The sequence below is a fragment of the Vipera ursinii genome (assembly GCF_947247035.1).
Source record: "Vipera ursinii genome assembly, chromosome: 2".
In the NCBI taxonomy this organism is placed as follows: Eukaryota; Metazoa; Chordata; class Lepidosauria; order Squamata; family Viperidae; genus Vipera; species Vipera ursinii.
In genome coordinates this window covers 191,397,348-191,413,796 of record NC_139513.1, presented here as the reverse complement: position 1 = coordinate 191,413,796, position 16,449 = coordinate 191,397,348, and the positions used below count along the sequence as shown (strand labels likewise).

General features: G+C 41.4%; 1 protein-coding gene across 3 annotated transcripts in view; it reads left to right on the top strand.

Moving 5' to 3' along the window:
- Positions 1-773: 773 nt before the first annotated feature.
- ATN1 (atrophin 1) overlaps positions 774-16,449 on the top strand; it is a 39,129-nt gene continuing 23,453 nt past the window's right edge. The window contains exon 1 of one of the 3 annotated variants that reach the window (XM_083354603.1): positions 774-831. The gene's annotated coding sequence lies outside the window, so the exon portion shown is untranslated. Of the gene's footprint in view, positions 832-13,047; positions 13,845-16,449 lie in introns of those variants that run through there. The other 2 variants (XM_083354604.1, XM_083354602.1) reach the window with 2 other exon arrangements.

Genomic DNA, 16,449 nt, shown 5'->3' with positions numbered 1-16,449 from the left:
ATGACTTGTGGACTTCAACTCCAAAATTCCTCAGCCAGGCACGCTGGCTAAGGAATTCTGGGAGTTTGAAGTCCACAAGTCATAAAAGAGCCAAGCTTGAAGAACCCTGCTCTACGTATATGGGTGGCTTTTGTTGGATACATGTTGACAGACCCTTTGTGTTATATTTGATATTGTGTTGTGTCAGCTGCTGTTGCTGAGTAACTTGCAGTGTAAAAGTCTTATACTTTATAGGTTATCCTCAGTTAACAATCCTAATTGGACTACGTGAAATAATTTTTAAGCAAAATGTCACACGACTGTCCCACTTAACGATGGCAGTCCTGGCAGTTCCAGTTGTAGTCATTAAGGGAATCATTCATGATTGTTAAGCAAGATATCATGTAACCACAACTTGCTGGTTCATTTGACTTTGCTTTGCTGGGAAGGTTGCAAATGGTGATCATATGACTATGGGAAGGTGCGACTATCATAAATGTGTCACGGTTGCCAAGTGCCTGAATTGTGACTGTGGAAATGCTGTAATGGTTGTGAGTGTGAGGACCAGTCATAAGTCATCTTTTTCAGCACTGTCATAACTTCAAACAATCACTAAACAAATGGTCATTAATAATAATCAGCAAAATAAAAACATGGAAGCATTGACCAAATACAACAAAAAGTGTATCTCTCATATACTACTGTACCTAAAAAAAGTTGAGTTTTTTTAAAAAAAAATTAAATAATTGAGAATGTCAGAACTCCAAGATTAAGAAATTTATGTCTTCTTATAGAAATCTCTGGAGATAAAAAGTGGCAACTCTGTTGTGATACTGACGTTCTGATCTGAAGGTAGGAAATAAAACTTCTCTTCCTCCCAGCACACAATCATTTCATGATTGGTTACTTCTGTTTATTTCTATTTTATTTTTTGTCTTGTCATTTTTATTTTATCTAATCAGTTCCCCCCTTTTTCCTTTTAAGCCTTGACATTTTAAATCATATTGCTAAGCACATTGATTTGTGCTTTAAATTGTAAGCCGCCCTGATGTGCCTATTTGTTTTTTTAACATTGCTGTAAATAAATAAATAGCCAGGGTTGTTTTATTTTGCTTTTGGTTTATCCAAACTTTTATTCTGGAAATATGAAGGTTCTTGCCCATGTTTTGTCAACTTCAAATCAACATAAGCAGGTTATTAGAATATTGGAATTATGAGCTTGCCCAGTCCAAATGTGTAATGCAGCTTGTTTATTTTTTTTATTTTGTATATTGTCAGCTGCTTATGGGGAAATGGATAGGATATGGATGAAAATGTGCTAATAATTATTCTAGGTATCAGATTTTTATTGCCCATGTTCAGTCTTGATCTCTTGCTTTTAAACGGTAAGTACAAGTACTCGACTTACAACAGTTCATTTAGTGACCATTCAAAGTTACAGTGTGGCACTAAAAAAAGTGACTTGTGACTGTTTTTTACATGACTGTTGCAGCATCCCCATGGTCATGTGATCAAAATTTGGACGCTTGTCAACTGGTTCATGTTTGTGACAGTTGCAGTGTTTTGGGCTCATGCGATCACCTTTTGCGAACTTCTGACGAGCAAAGTCAATGGGGAAGCCAGATTCACTTAAAACCGTGTTACTAACTTAACAGAGGCAATGATTCACTTAACAAGAAAAGTGGTAAAATGGGGCAAAACTTAGCAACATAAACTTTGGGCTCAGTTGTGGTAGTAACTTGAGAATTATTTGTACATCAGTTTTTAAACCACGATGAATTGGGTAGTAGGCATTCCAGTCTATTGATAATGAGGGCTGAAATCAAGGAAATGGCAATAACAGCAGTTTTTTTTCCACTTAATATACTTAAGATTTGTTTTGGACCAGATTTTTGTTTAGCCTTTCCTTTCTGAAACTGCCACTGCTGAGGATACTTATGTCTGACTTTAATACACCAACAATGCCTCCTCCTTAAGTAACACCAGCTGCCTGCAATTAGTGCAGGTTCAAGTCCCACCAGGCTCAAGGTTGACTCAGCCTTCCATCCTTCCGAGGTAGGTAAAATGAGGACCCAGATTGTTGGGGGCAATTAAGCTGACTTTGTAATAATGCCGCTTGTGTGTGTGTGTGTGTGAAAGCCCTAATAAGCAGGCATATACATAGAATGAAGGCTACTGCTAAGCTTGTAAGCCGCCCTGAGTCTTCGGAGAAGGGCGGGATATAAATGGGATTAAAATAAATAAATAAATAAAAATATCTATAATAATATAATAATTTAAACATATAATAATTTAATAAGTGTAAGTGGGATAATTTATTCTAAATCATTGGTGTCAAACTGCCGGCCCATGGGTCAGTTGCATCATGAGGAAGCTGCGCTCTCACAGCTCTGGTGATGCAAAAAAAGTTGTGATATGTCACATTATGTCACGTCACGTCACGTCATGTGGCGAGTTTGACACCAGTGTTCTAAATCATCATTCAGTCCTTCCCATAAGTAGTATTTTTTACTCACAGGCTGATCTTGTTTTCCCTCAGTAGAAATGAAGGTCCCAATTCATAGAACTTAAAATTTTAAAAGGAACTACAGGCTTTAGTGACTAGAAGTCTCCTTTTGAAGCCCAGGACTTCTTCTGATGGACAAGTATAATTTTTAACTGGGTGTCATAATTTCTCACGTATGAAATATTAAAGAGTTGAATGATAGCACTATTTTTCCAACAGAAGCAGAAAATGGAAAGGTAGGGTGGACATCAATACAACGTAAGCTCAGATTTGGAGAGTTATGACTTTAGTTTCTGGCACCAACCTATTTGTCAGGCATATCTTTGTGCTTTCTGTTCCCGTGAGAAATTCTGTACCACCCTCTCTGTAGATGATTTTCTACATATGTTGGCCTTTATGCAAAACTGTAGAGACAGCAGGGTATGTGGCCACCTGGTGTGGTGACAGGGACAAAATTACTCTGTGGGGCTCTATGAACTTCCTTTTCCACACATTCCTCAAACGCATAGGGTGTGAGGTGTTGCTATCCTCTTTTGGAGCTTTAACCAAAAATTCCAAATGGTACCACTTTGTTTCACTGATTAACATGAGGTACAACGTATGGAGAATGAAGGGTGGGTCCCAACAGCACAGTATGTTGTTTAGCCATTCCATCTTTTCCTAACAAATAGGTGGGGGATACCAGTGCAAAAGAAAGAATAAAAACAGTAGGAAGACTTTAGAGTAGCAGTTATGGATGGAACACAGAATAACTCGGATCCTTCTTCACCCTTTAAATTCTGTGAATGAGCCCGAGTTCCATGAAATCATCTAAGAACAGAGAACGTCCACAAGTAACCCTAACCACCAGGGCTTACAGAGCTCATCATGTGGGAACATCCCAGTTGCCTGCTGAGGCTGGACTTCTTAAATCCCCTCCCCAGCAGCCTCATAAGGGTTGTTGCTTTTGCAAAATGTAGCCCTCTTTTCTCAAGTTAACACTTTCATTGCGGCAGCTTATTGCCAGCTCTCACTTATTTCTGGGAAAATGCCACCGTATATATTCTTCTAGCCAAAACATCCAATTGTTTTTACAAAACAGATGCATAGCATGGCTGTACAGAAGAGCAATAACAGAATAGTGAGGTATCATTGGCACCTCCTTTCCAGGCCCAGTTTGTAAAGTTTTATTTTTACTTTTTAAGCTCCCGAGCTAGACCTAGGTGACTGCCTTTTTACTCAGCTATGCAGTGCTTGAGTAACCACCCAATGTTATTAAAAGAAAGAGTGGGAAAGAATCAGCTAACATTTTAATAATATTTATAGAGTTTTAATAATATAATTTTAAAAGCATCTGGCAGTATTGTAGCTACCACCAAAAAAGCACAGCAACATTCACACTAGACTAGAGCAAAGCTTCACATGAGGCTGAGATATTATTGGAATTGATTCTGGTAAAGATAAATTTTATATTGGGATGACGCCCAGGATGTTCTGTAGATATGTTCATTAGTTTTAAAACTTCCTTTAATTTCACCGAGATTTATGTGGAAGAAGCTTCTGGGGGTTTGGGCATAAACTCTACGTTTAAATTGCATCAGGATTTAGTAAGCCTTAGTTATGAGAACCTGAAGCAGACAACAGAAGGCCCTGCAGCTTTTGTCTGTTTTCTTCTTGTAGGAAATATCTGAGGTACCTCTGATAATTTACTATGTTTGGCCCAGGCTTGAAGGAGAGAAGATACGGCTCCACAAGGGTCAAAGCAGAATTATACTGTTCGCTTTCAAACATTGCGTCCATGCAGTACATTTCTATAGCTTGTAAACCTAGTAAAAAGAAGAAGATGGTTATTGCCACATACTAGCCAGTTTGAGATCTTATTGGGAATGGAAGCCTTATTTAAGCTATAAATGTTAAGTTAGATGGCTACCTGCATTGTTTTTGAAATGGTGTAAGGACAGATGACTGTATTTTTAAGAGGGTTGGGGTTAGAATTTAAGACTTCCTAGGAATCACGGCATCTAATCATACAAGGATCATCTCATTAATGTTAGCATGCTGACAGTTTATTCAGTGATGGATAAATACACCCTGCACATGTTCAGATGTGCTTGGGTTAATAAGTAGCATTATATTATGCATTTCTTGTTAAAGAATCTCAGATAGAGTGGGATGAATTTTTTTTAAAAAATTGCAATGCTGGAGCATGACTAAGTGATTTTACTGAAAATAACTCTCTCCACCCCTCCATATATAAATGTGGCAATGGTTATGGCTGTTATAAGGGGAAAAGAATTACATAGAAGACATAACCAGAGTTTTCCATCACAAGCTAAAATGCATGGCCAGCCACCGCTCCATAAGCCAAGCTTTTTTGTGCTGTCACCTGCGTTACCTTCTTTCTAATTTAGTAGGTGTTACTTCTTGTTATTTTTCTGCTACAGAATTTAGGCTACTTGCCCTGGCTGCCCTTTGTGTAACATGATCGCTGGGTGTTCTTCTTTCCCCAGCAGACCCCCCCCCTCTCCCCATTTCAACTTTCAATAGGTTTTTCTCTCAAAAATTCTGTGCTTGCTTTGCTGGAGGAGGCTCCAATTGGGTTACATTACATTCTCTTCCATTCTTGCAAGGGCTCAGGGCCCTCTCTTGGCCTCCACACTAGTTCTTTCCCTTTGTGCCGTTGCTTGGTAACCAGGAAAAAAGGGGGGATGGGACAGGCTCCAGGAGGGAAAGATGGAGAGAAGCAAAGTAAAGGGGGGGGGGAAATGGAGAGAGAAAGCAATTGAAGTGTGTGCAGTTTGTGTAATCCTTCAGGCAAGGCTCTGCATGTTGATTAGTCGCAGCCCGGTAAAACCAAAGACCAGGCATGGAGTCCTGACCTGTTTGCATGGAAGGCGCTGCACAACCAAGCGATTACAGACAGGGGAGCCATGGGGAGAACATGTGCAGGATGGCAGGCTGTGGAGCAGGTGGCTCAGTAGGGGGCACTCTCTCCCCTGAAAAGAAAGTAGACTCCAGCATGACTCACAACAGTGGTTGCTGTGGGTAGACTGCAGCTAAAAATCAATTCACGTGTATTTGTTTTCATGCATGCCCAAAATGAGGTTATACATAAATCTTGGCCATTTGAAGAAGGGATTTGGGAACAATCTGTTCTACTATTTTTAATTTGGGCATCACATACTTTATGCTACTCTTCAATGCCCTTTTTTTCTGCAGTTGACATTAGGGGCCAAATGGAGCCACTTAGTGCCTATCCATCGCCATGGTAATATGTTATCCATCATCCTTGAGCTAGCAGAAAACTATTTCTGCAGAAATTGTGCTGCCTCCTTTGATAGTTCCTAAGATGCAACAATAGTGGGGCTGGTGAAGGATGCTGTCCTTATGAATATATTACAGGCCAGGCTAAGGAAAGTTTGGTTTCCCTGACTTCCTCTCCTGCCTATTGGAGGGAAAACCACCACCAAGCACTCTCTGTAACATGGACAGAAAGAAGTGTGGTTGGGCAAGTATATACTGAGCCACTATGAAGTTGCCCAACTAACCAGATGAGTGAAATAGTAGGAAGCAGCTTCAGTGCTCCCATTCAGTACAACTCCGCCATGTCTATAAACAATCAATTGGTCTATTTCTGAGCATGGATGAAGCACATTTCTATTGCAGAGTGAAGCACAAAGTTAACACAACAAGCAAAACTCCATCTTTGCCTCATGTTGCAAGGCAATGAACATGACTGATCAAGGAGTCCAGATCTGAATTTGTGGCTGGCAGCCCTTGGTTCAGCCAAAGTCAGAATGGAATATGCAAAATGGTACTGCCCAACTTTCCCCAAAATCATGAAAATAGTAAACATGCCAGCTGGTAAATCCTCTTGTTGGCAGATGCGGCAGAAAACTTGAAATATACCTGCAATGATGGCAGAACTTGCAACACACAGATGGCAAAACCAGACCTTTTAAATGAACCTTCTCGGCAGAACAGACGTAGTCCTGTTCTTTAAACACAGGTGTGAAGGCTCTCTCAAAAGAGTTTAAATCTATTTTTTACAAAAAGAGCATGTAAGATCTAAGAGATAAAATGGTAAGTAAGTGTAATTTCATTTCAGTCGGGTTTATGCAGTCAGATGGCACAATGGAGGCAGAGAGTAGGTTTGTCCTGCAGCCCATGCCATGTGATTCTGGAAGGGCAGTTCCAGCAACCAGAGCAGGCCAATTGATCCTAAAGTGGTAATAACTGGGTTGATCCCAACCTTGACTATATCAGAACCCCTACCGTTAAGTGAAGCCAAGTTGTATCAGTGACCAAGATTAGGTTGGGATATGAGGAGAACGCTATTTGAAAACTGGGAAAACTAGGGGTGACTTTTATTTGCCTCATCTGTGAGACGGGGATGAGATGAAGGCAGTGAGATGACTACATGGTAGAGAAAAGCAGTTACCAGGGCAGATTTGGGCAGTGGCCAGGAAACGTGTTAGAGAAGGAAAGATATGGCAAAAGAAACCGCAGTTGCTAAATCTTAACCTAAGGTGAAGCTGCAAATAGTGGCATATTTTACTAAAGATACATTGAACACACAGTTAAGTGTTACTCATACTTAGGCTTATAATCTATTGGAGTAAAGCTCCATTGAAAGAGAAGGACAAAATTTATAAACTATGAACTGTGCTTTACATGTAATTCATATATTACATGCATGTTTGCTATTACTGGTACATGTAGTCCTCAACTTACAACAGTTCATTTAGTTACAACGGCACTGAAAAAAGCGACTTACGACCATTCTTCACACTTGCAACCATCGCAGCATCCTCATGGTCAAGGGATCAAAATTTGGATGCTTGGCAACTGGTTCACATTTATGACAGCTACAGCATCCCGAGGTTATGTGACCTTCTGACAAGCCAAGTCAAGGGGGAAGCCTGATTCACTTAACAACCATGTTACTAATTTAACAACTGCAGTGATTCATTTAACAATTGGTAAAATGGGGCAAAACTCATTTAACAGCTGTCTCATTTAGCGACAAAAATGTGGGGCTCAATTGTGGTCATAAGTCAAAGACAACCTCCAATTCTTGATTTATTACCACAGATGGGACCAGAAAATTTGTTGTTAAGCAGCATAATCATTAAGTGAGACATCACATGACCACACCTAATTTTGCAATCCTTTTTGCTGCTATCATTAAGCAAGGTATCACCTGACTGATTTGCAACCTCGTGCTTGTTTCCCCATTGACTTTGCTTGTCAGAAGGCAGCTGGGAAATTTGCAAATGGCAATCATGTGACCCAATAGGCTGCAACCATCATAAATACCTGCCACTTGCCAAGTGCTTGAATTGCAATCAGGTGACCGCAGGGATGCCGCAGTAGTCGTAAGTGTGAGTATTTGCATTGTACTTCCTAAGCCCACATTCTAGAGTAGGTACTATATTTTGTGTCCTGTATTTTGATTGGTTGGTATTCTTACTGTGTCACAGCAGGTATTTCACCTCACTGGGCTCAGCTGATCCTGGAAAAGCTAAGCTGTATCCGATCTGATTAGTCCTTGGAAGACCAGAAAATCTGAAAGCTATCAATTACATTGGGAAGTTGAGCAAACATTCCTGAAATGTGTCAAAACCACTTACGTATTAAAGGTGAATGACAAGAAAAAGTAGCTGTCAGAATTTCTTTCTGGATGAGGATGTTTTAATTTGGCACAACAAATAATTAACAATTGTACATCTGTTGTCCAAAGAAGATAATTATGAAAGGCCCTATACAGGGTTTGACAAGCAGTTTTGTGACTAAAATGCATTTAATTTTAGGTTTTAAGTAGAGGAGAAGAGACTCTGGACCTTTTGACCATCAGAAATCTTAAGATGCATGGACTTGGATAGTGATGTAAATGATAGGAATTGTTTCCATACTGGGTTGCAACCTACTATGTTAGATTATGACCTGGCTTAATGTAAGTTTCCTGTTGGCTAGTGATATTCAGCAAATTGAATAGCAGTAAAGGCTGAGGATTTAGGGAATACTTTTGCTTAAAATGAACTACATATTCATATCAGGATTTTCTCCAGTAGCAAGCAAAGATAGAGGCTTTAAAGGCAGAATAAGATGAGATGTGAGTAGGACATTTTACAAAGAGAACATACTCTCTAGTTAGAGTATGTTATATAATGAAACATCTGCAAGAAAACAAGCAAGCTCAGAGAGCACCAGAGACCCCTCAGAACATGCTCTGCCAGTTCAAGTACAGGAAAATAGCATTTTAACTTGGCTACGGGGAAAGGCTTTTAGTTTACCACCTGCATTACTTACACTGTTCATGGTTTAGCAGTTATAAAAATTATGGACTGAGATAGATTGTAAGCCATGTAGGAACATACACACGTGTGCATCACAATGTTTGAGTTATATGTACATGGCTGAGGATTCATTTTGAACATTTGTGCAGCACTTTCCAATACAACTACACTATTTGGGCGGCCCAGTATAGTAGTTGTCCATGGAAGAGTGGATCTTCCCAACCTGTCACTGAGATAGCTGATCTTTGAGGTAGAGGAAGCAGTGGATAGAGTGAAAAACATAATTGCTTTCCAACCTGCCACCTATTGAGATCCACTGGACAACTGAAACATGGACTCTTAAGAGACAGACTGTCCAACTTCCAAGACATTCTGACCCCTGGAGGAGAGTTCCCAAGGGCTGGAGCGGGGAGGGAATATGTTTTGGTTAGTCTGAAATGGCTAACAACATACTGCATCAGATTTTACATACCTTGGAAGTATTGTGGCTTGCTGCCAGTTTGAAGGAAAACTACCTGTTAAATGCTGGAACAGCTAATGAGAATTTATGTACAGGTTGGGCACATGGCAGAAAAAAGAGATTTGGCAGAGCATGTTTGTCCTGTTTTTATTTGCAAGTAAAGTACAAATGTGCAAGATAGGCAGTATCAGCCATAGTTCTCTATTTGTGAAATGGGATTTAACTCTTATTCCCGTGGCTACTGTAAAAATAGCATTATTTTGCCATAGCAGTGAGGCTGACAAATAGTATTGTCCTTATTTAATGTAGGCCAAGGCAAGGTCCTGGTATGTTTCTGCCCACCAAGCTTGCTTGTTATAGGAAAAAAATCAACCACCAATCATTGTCCCTGATATAAGTTAGTTCTCAATAGAACAACCATAGGGGTTCTAGTCTCCTGTCGCGTTGTCTGTTAGCGAAAGGTGCTAAGGTAGAACATGTAACGAAACAGAAGAAGGAAGCTCTCCAGATGCTGCTTCCAAACTGCTCTGTGACAATAACATATCAATTAGGCCATTTCTGAATATGAGTGGTGTTCTCCTGGAAGAAGGTAAACCCTTATTCACAAATAGTTGAGCTGATAGATGCAGGCATGGGGGCACAAGCTGAAACAGGAAATTACTGATAATGAAGAAGCTCCATCCTTGATTAATGGTGGCAGAATCCTGAAGTAACAGAAGGATAGCCAACAGAGAACATGCTATTAATTATATTATTATTATTATTATTATTATTATTATTATTATTATTATTATTATTATTATTATTATTAGCCCATCTATAACAACATCATGGCACTTAATGGCGCCAGGGCCAATATGGAATAGAAGGTAAAATGACAAAGATGGAATAGGTATCTGCAGTGTATTGCTTAAATAGCCATAGGAACTACAGCCACGTGATACTGATCCCAAGATCATTTGAGTGATATATGTAGCACTCATCTGTGAGTCCCAGAAAATAAGAACAGTAGTAAAACTATTAAAAGGTATGGCCATGCTAAATTCCTTCTCAGTAGAAAAGTGGAAAACCTATAGTGTGATAGAATTAGCAAACAACAGGTGTCAGAAACTGACTTCTCTTTCCAGTTTAAATTGGAAACATTAAACACTATGGTTGTTCTTTGAACTTCTAATGAAGGTCCAGTTTTTTGCCCAAAAGAACGAGGAACCCATGTAACACCTTTGTAGAAGCTAGATGTCTAAATCAGTCTTGCAGTTTACACAGCTACGGAAAACAACATGTTGACTGAAAGGAAGGGGCTGTACCTACAACAGGAGTGGGGAACCTTGGCCCTTTTATGACTTGCGGACTTTAATCCCAGAATGGTATGGCTGGCTCAGGAATTCTGGGAGTTGAAGTCCACAAGTCATAAAAAAGCCAAGGTCTTTCCCCCACCCCAGCCTACAACAACCTGAAATAGCCAATAAGAGCTAGTTTCCAGTGCTAGGCACATCAACAGTTAGATTGTCGATAACACGTAATAGATTGTATCAATGGAAACCGTTTTGAGAGAAGCCAACAACATGAGAGCAGGATAAAAAAGAGTGGAGACTGTGACATATTTGTCCCATGGTTAGGGACATGTTGTGGAAGAGCCCTAAAACAAAAGCGTACCAGAATGTAGCTGCAAATTTCTGAAAAACCACTGGATGGCAGGTTCAAAGCATAGAAAACCATAACTTTTTGCTTTGATAACTTTTGGTAGCCCTAATTAAGGCTTTCTCTAGATATGTAGGAGAACGAAGAGGCAAAGTCCTAAGAAGAAAAGGTGGGCTCAGGGGCGTCTGACAATGTGACCAGGTGATCAAAGTGTTGCCCTTTGCTTTGTGCATGCAGTGTGTGAAACACGTTTTAAAAAGGCTGGGCTCAGTAATTTTTTAGAATATTTTCTCTGTTTTCCAGTCTAGTTGACAAGCCTTAGGATATGCTGGTTTTCCATTAATATCATGTTTAATGTCCGTTCTTCACTAATTATAACCTAAATTATAACACATTTTTCCTTAATTAATTGCATTCTTTATGTCATAAGAGAATTTCTACCTTCTTATCCTGGCTTTTATAGATGGTCATGTTTTGGGAGAGTAAATGTTATGATTATTAATTATTTGTTGTGCCAAATCCTCTTCCTGAAAATATTTTTGACAGCTACTTCTTTTGATCATTCACCTTGTCGAAAATACCATTCTTCTCCCTGCTAGCTCTTTTTTATGGTTGTCAAGTGAAATGTGCTTAAGAATCATTGATATTTACTGTGTAGAACTCATTGCTTGTAATGTTATATATACACAATACTATCACACAAGGTATGGTTTCATGTTGTTGTTACTAATGTATTTACTAACTTAATTTTTATTATCCTTGGGGGAAGGCTTTATTGTTTTAATTGTAATTATTCACAGTTTGAGTCACCTAGAGTTGTGTCTGCACTTGAAGTGGCATGTAATTGGCTTAAATGGCTGAAGGATGGGAGCAAATTTCTTAATTCAGATTTTATGAATTAAAGAATCAGAACAGTGGACCAACTTTGTAAATGTAATTATTTTTCTCTTACTCCAGCTTAATGAATATGGGTGAATTATTAAATCAAAACTTTCTTACAGGCATTGATCATAAATCGGATATAATAAATAAAAGGTTCAATCTGGTACTGACTTCCTCACGGGGTATCCACGTCTGATTAGCAGAATTTTGCCACGGAATAGAGGATTCCATTTCTGCTCCAGTGAGTCTCTTTGCATTGGGAAATACACAGTATCCCCACTTATACTGCCCCAAGAAGAGTTGGAGATGGAGGGAATTGGGCCTTTCTTTCATGAAAGCATCCATTTGTTTTCAGATAGTATACTTTTTTGCACCGAACAAGAGAAAGGGATTGTAATCCCCCAAACTCAAAAAAATTAATTTTCATTTAAAGCAATGAAATTAGCTTATGTTGAAAGCCAGTCAACTGCTGAAATAACTACGGCTGGCACAAAAGTGTATAGACCGAATACCTTGAACTTATTCAGCCATGCATTGAGAATGCATTTTTGTATCTCCTATTACCATCAAATCTTATGTTAGCTGGGATGAAAGGAGATACAAAAATGCATTCTAACCTAACGGATTAATTAACTAGTTCAAGGTATCCAGTCCCTTTACACTTTTGTGCCAGCCGTAGTTATTTCAGCAAAGGCTATGTTTGTTATTCGTTCCTTCCTCTCTTTGCCTGGATTTTAAAAAAAAATCCGGATTTGTTCATGAATCCAGTTCCTACGGGATCCAATCCGTCTCTTCCCTTTTTTAATTTTTTCCTCCCAGATTCTGTTGCTCCCGAGTCTTGCCTTGCCAAAAAAAGCTCCAGGCATCTCCCATTCCTTTGTACTGGGGATCGGGAGGGGAGAAGAAATTGGAGGAAAGCTGGAAAGAGAAAGGGGAGAGCGAAGGGGTAGTAGGGGCTGGCGAGGAAGACCGGGGAACCTCAGTTCAGACCGCAGCCTTTCCTGAGCGGCTGAAAGTCGCCCTAGACAAAGTTAATATCCTTCCCCCATTTTTTAACCTGCCTTCCTCGCCGGCTCCTTTCTTATTCTCAAGACATTTTAAGGGCCTACGTCGATTCTCTTTAAATAACCCGCCTCCCCAGATTTCGTCCAAGGCACCGGAGAAGAGGGGGCGATAACAAAAACAAACCATTATTACTCGAAAGAGAAGGTCTTAAGGGGGGGGGGGGCGAGAGCCCGTGCGGCTCCGATCTTTACACAGCCTCGAGAGATCTGGTGATCAAAATACATTGAAAGCAGGCGACTCTCGAGCAGACACTCGCGGATTGCGCAACGGGGCCTGCAAAAAAAAAACAAAAAAAACACGCCCGCCGCGGCACGAGGGTTGCTTTCGCGCGCCAGGCGAAGGCCTGGGAGGTGGCGGAGCGTGTTCCATATTTTTTTTTTCTTTTCCTTTCGCCTTTCCTTCCTTTACGTTCCCCTCCATCGCTTTGCCCTGCCTTTAGGCCGCCTGGTTCACCCACAGTCCCCCCCCGTTTTGAAAGGCGTTATATAACGCGGCCGGGCTTCTGCGGGCCTCCCCACCATTTTCCCTCAAGGAGCCAAGATATTCCGGCCAGCGCCGTCGCCCGGTGCAATCGATGCGCTCTCGCGCGCGGGGAGGGGGGGGGGCGTTGTTGGCAGGAGAGAGAGAGAGAGAGAGAGAGAGGCAGGCGGGGGAGGGGGAAGGAAAGAGGGGGAGGAGAAGGGAGGGGAGGGGGCGGCTTGCGCGTCCTGAGCTCTTCGGAAATGGGAGGCGGCCAAGGCGGCAGGCGGCGAGAGGGAGCTGCGATGGGCGAGCGCGCAAGCACGGGCGGCGGCGGCGCCTGAACCCGGGGGCGCTGGGTGGGTGGGGGGCGCCGCTGACAAGACACCGCTTGGAGCGCGGTTCTCTTTTTCCCGCTCCCCGATCTTTGGAAGTCCCGGGGACTAGGGAGGAAGGGGAGGAAAGGAAGGAGGAGCTGCTGGTTGCTACAGCTGACTCTCTTTGAGTCTCTCCTCCACTTCTTCTTCTTCATTCCTTCCTTCCTTCCTTCCTTCGACCTCCCTTCCGGAGCCCGGTAAGTGCAACTCCTAGTGCCTTCTCCCTGGCTTGCTCGTCGTATCCATACTCTGCTCTGTGGGGAGCGGGCGGGGGGGGGACGACGGAGATCTGTTCTCCATCTCTGTGTAGGAGGATTAGCTGAAGGGGAGCCAGAAGGAGGAAAGGGGGGGGGGCTGTCAGAAAGCGAGATAAAGTGGGCTTAATTAACACGACGCACCGGTGAGAAGGTTTGACCCCCCCCTTTCAGGTCGTCCTATAAAGGCATTCGCACGGCGACAACCCGCGCAGATCTCTCGCTGTATCTGGGAGAAATACGACCTCCTTGTCCACCCAGAGCGCTCTGCGGAAGACACGGGAGATCTTTGAAAAGCCAAGAAGAGTCTGTCCCGAACAGCTTCCTAAAACAGGAATGGCCAACTCTAGGGATCCCTGCAGAACAAGTCCATCCCTATTTATCTTGGGCCTCGCAAAACAAGTCAATCTTCCATCTGATAAACTAGAACAGTTAAGAGAAACTCCTGGCTCGGTAGAGAACCTGCTCGGTGCTATAAACGTGTCAGATGTCTGAAGCCCTTGGTGCTCTTGGAGGCCATGTAGGATCAGGAATCCGACCCCTTGGAATACCTTTTCGAAAGATTTTGGTCTAACAGCCCCACTCATAGATGGCAGGAGAAAAGGCAGGTCTGATAGCTCGCACATCCCACAGGCTTCATGGAACTTGTGAAACCCTTATCTGAGAGTATAGGATGAAACAGAAGAAAGAGACCCAATGCATATGTGTTCTTCTCTAGGAAGGAGGTTTCCTTCGAATGAGGGTTGGGTGGCCTCTCAGTCTCTTCCAGAAAGGTTTCTGGTTTCATAGAAGAGACACTGACTAGAATCAAAGTGCAGGCATTTCTCTCTCAAGCTATTTTTTGCTGTTTCTTTCCTTTTCATATGCCTTTCGAAAGCCCTAGCAGATGTCTTCTCAAATCTGAATACTTTACACGATTACTTAGCATGTTAGATGCAGCCCAGAGAAGCAGGCCAGTTTTCTTTTGATTGTTTCATAAATGAATGAAGGGGCTGAGTTTAAATTTGAACTCCGAATTCCCTGGCTCTGAGTCTATACTGTTCTTTAATGGAACTATGCAACCAAAAAGTTCCATCCTGGGTAGACTGATGTGGTGAGTCCCATTGTCTACTGACTCTTGGAAAGGTCACCTCCACAAAACCACAAGGAAGAATCCACATTGCTCCAGAAGAAATCAGTGTCTCCACCCCTGGTTCCTTGAGCTCCTTCATTTGCCACATGAAATAAAAATAATTTTAACAAACCTGAGTGGGGGATCAGGAGAGTAAATCTTCTACTAGGTTATAACATCTGTCAGTTGGTATTTTCATCTTTAAAATGGTTGTATATTTTATTTTTGCTATGTGTGTGTATAGGTCTAGATAGATTGCATTGTGCATGGTGGTCAAATCTGCTTTATGATCTGTTTCTCTTTATGTATTTAGAGAATGATAGAGAGAAGAAATAGGGATTGGATAAAAATTAAAGGAAAACAAGGGAAGGAATAGAATTAAATGTGTTTTGGTGTTTTAAGCAGAAAATCCAAATGATGCTCATTAGTGAAGGTAAAAGTATAAATTAAGGATTGTTTGGTGCTCTTTGATAATAGTTTGTACTCGATTACCCAAGTTGAATCACTTTACCTTCCTTAATAGTGGTCTTGATCCTTGGAATTTCAGTGTTTCCTCACAGAATCAAGGGATATACATGTATGGATTTATCTCTGTGTTGATGTTATATGGCAGAGGAGCAAATAAACTGGGATAGAGGAGTAAGATAAATTAGACTTTTCACAGTTGGGAACAACTACCAAGGGGGTGACACTAAGCCAGGGGTCTTCAAACTTGGCCCTTTTATGACTTGTGGACTTCAACTCCCAGAATTCCTCAGCCAACATGCCTGGCTGAGGAATTCTGGGAGTTGAAGTCCACAAGTCATAAAAGGGCCAAGTTTGAAGACCCCTGCACTAAGCTGAACTGTAGACATGTTGTGAAGTAAAAGATAACTGAATTTTGGATCCAAAAAAAACCAACAGAATTTGCTGTGCTCTTTCAGTGGGATCTGTGCAAGAGATTTTCTACCGGATAGTGTTATTGACAGGGGGATTACTGTAAGGATTTTCTGCTCTGTATGTGCAAATGACTCCGATGAATCCTCCAAACAGCACAGGGATTTTATTGGTTTCCTTTTCTTTGGTTGCCTCTTATGATCCCTTCTGCTACCGCTAGAGGTGCTCTTAGGTAGTGAGATCATAGAGCTACCAATGGGAAGAAAAATCCCCAAACATTGTGCAGCTATTCTATCTTAATGTTGTGCGCGTGTGTATCAGTTGAATGGATTGCAGTCTGTTTTATCTGAAATGGTCTAACAATTTGTGATATGCCAAACATAGTTTGTCCGCTGCCATATATGGTAATCTATAAATTTCATATTGGGGTTTTCTGATTTAGAGTAAGAAAACTCGGGTTATCAAGCGCTTGCTTACAGATCATAAGTTGTGCGGGTCAGAGCTGGAGAATTAAAAAAAAACAACCTGGCAAACCATCTAGATCAGGGGTCTTCAAACTCG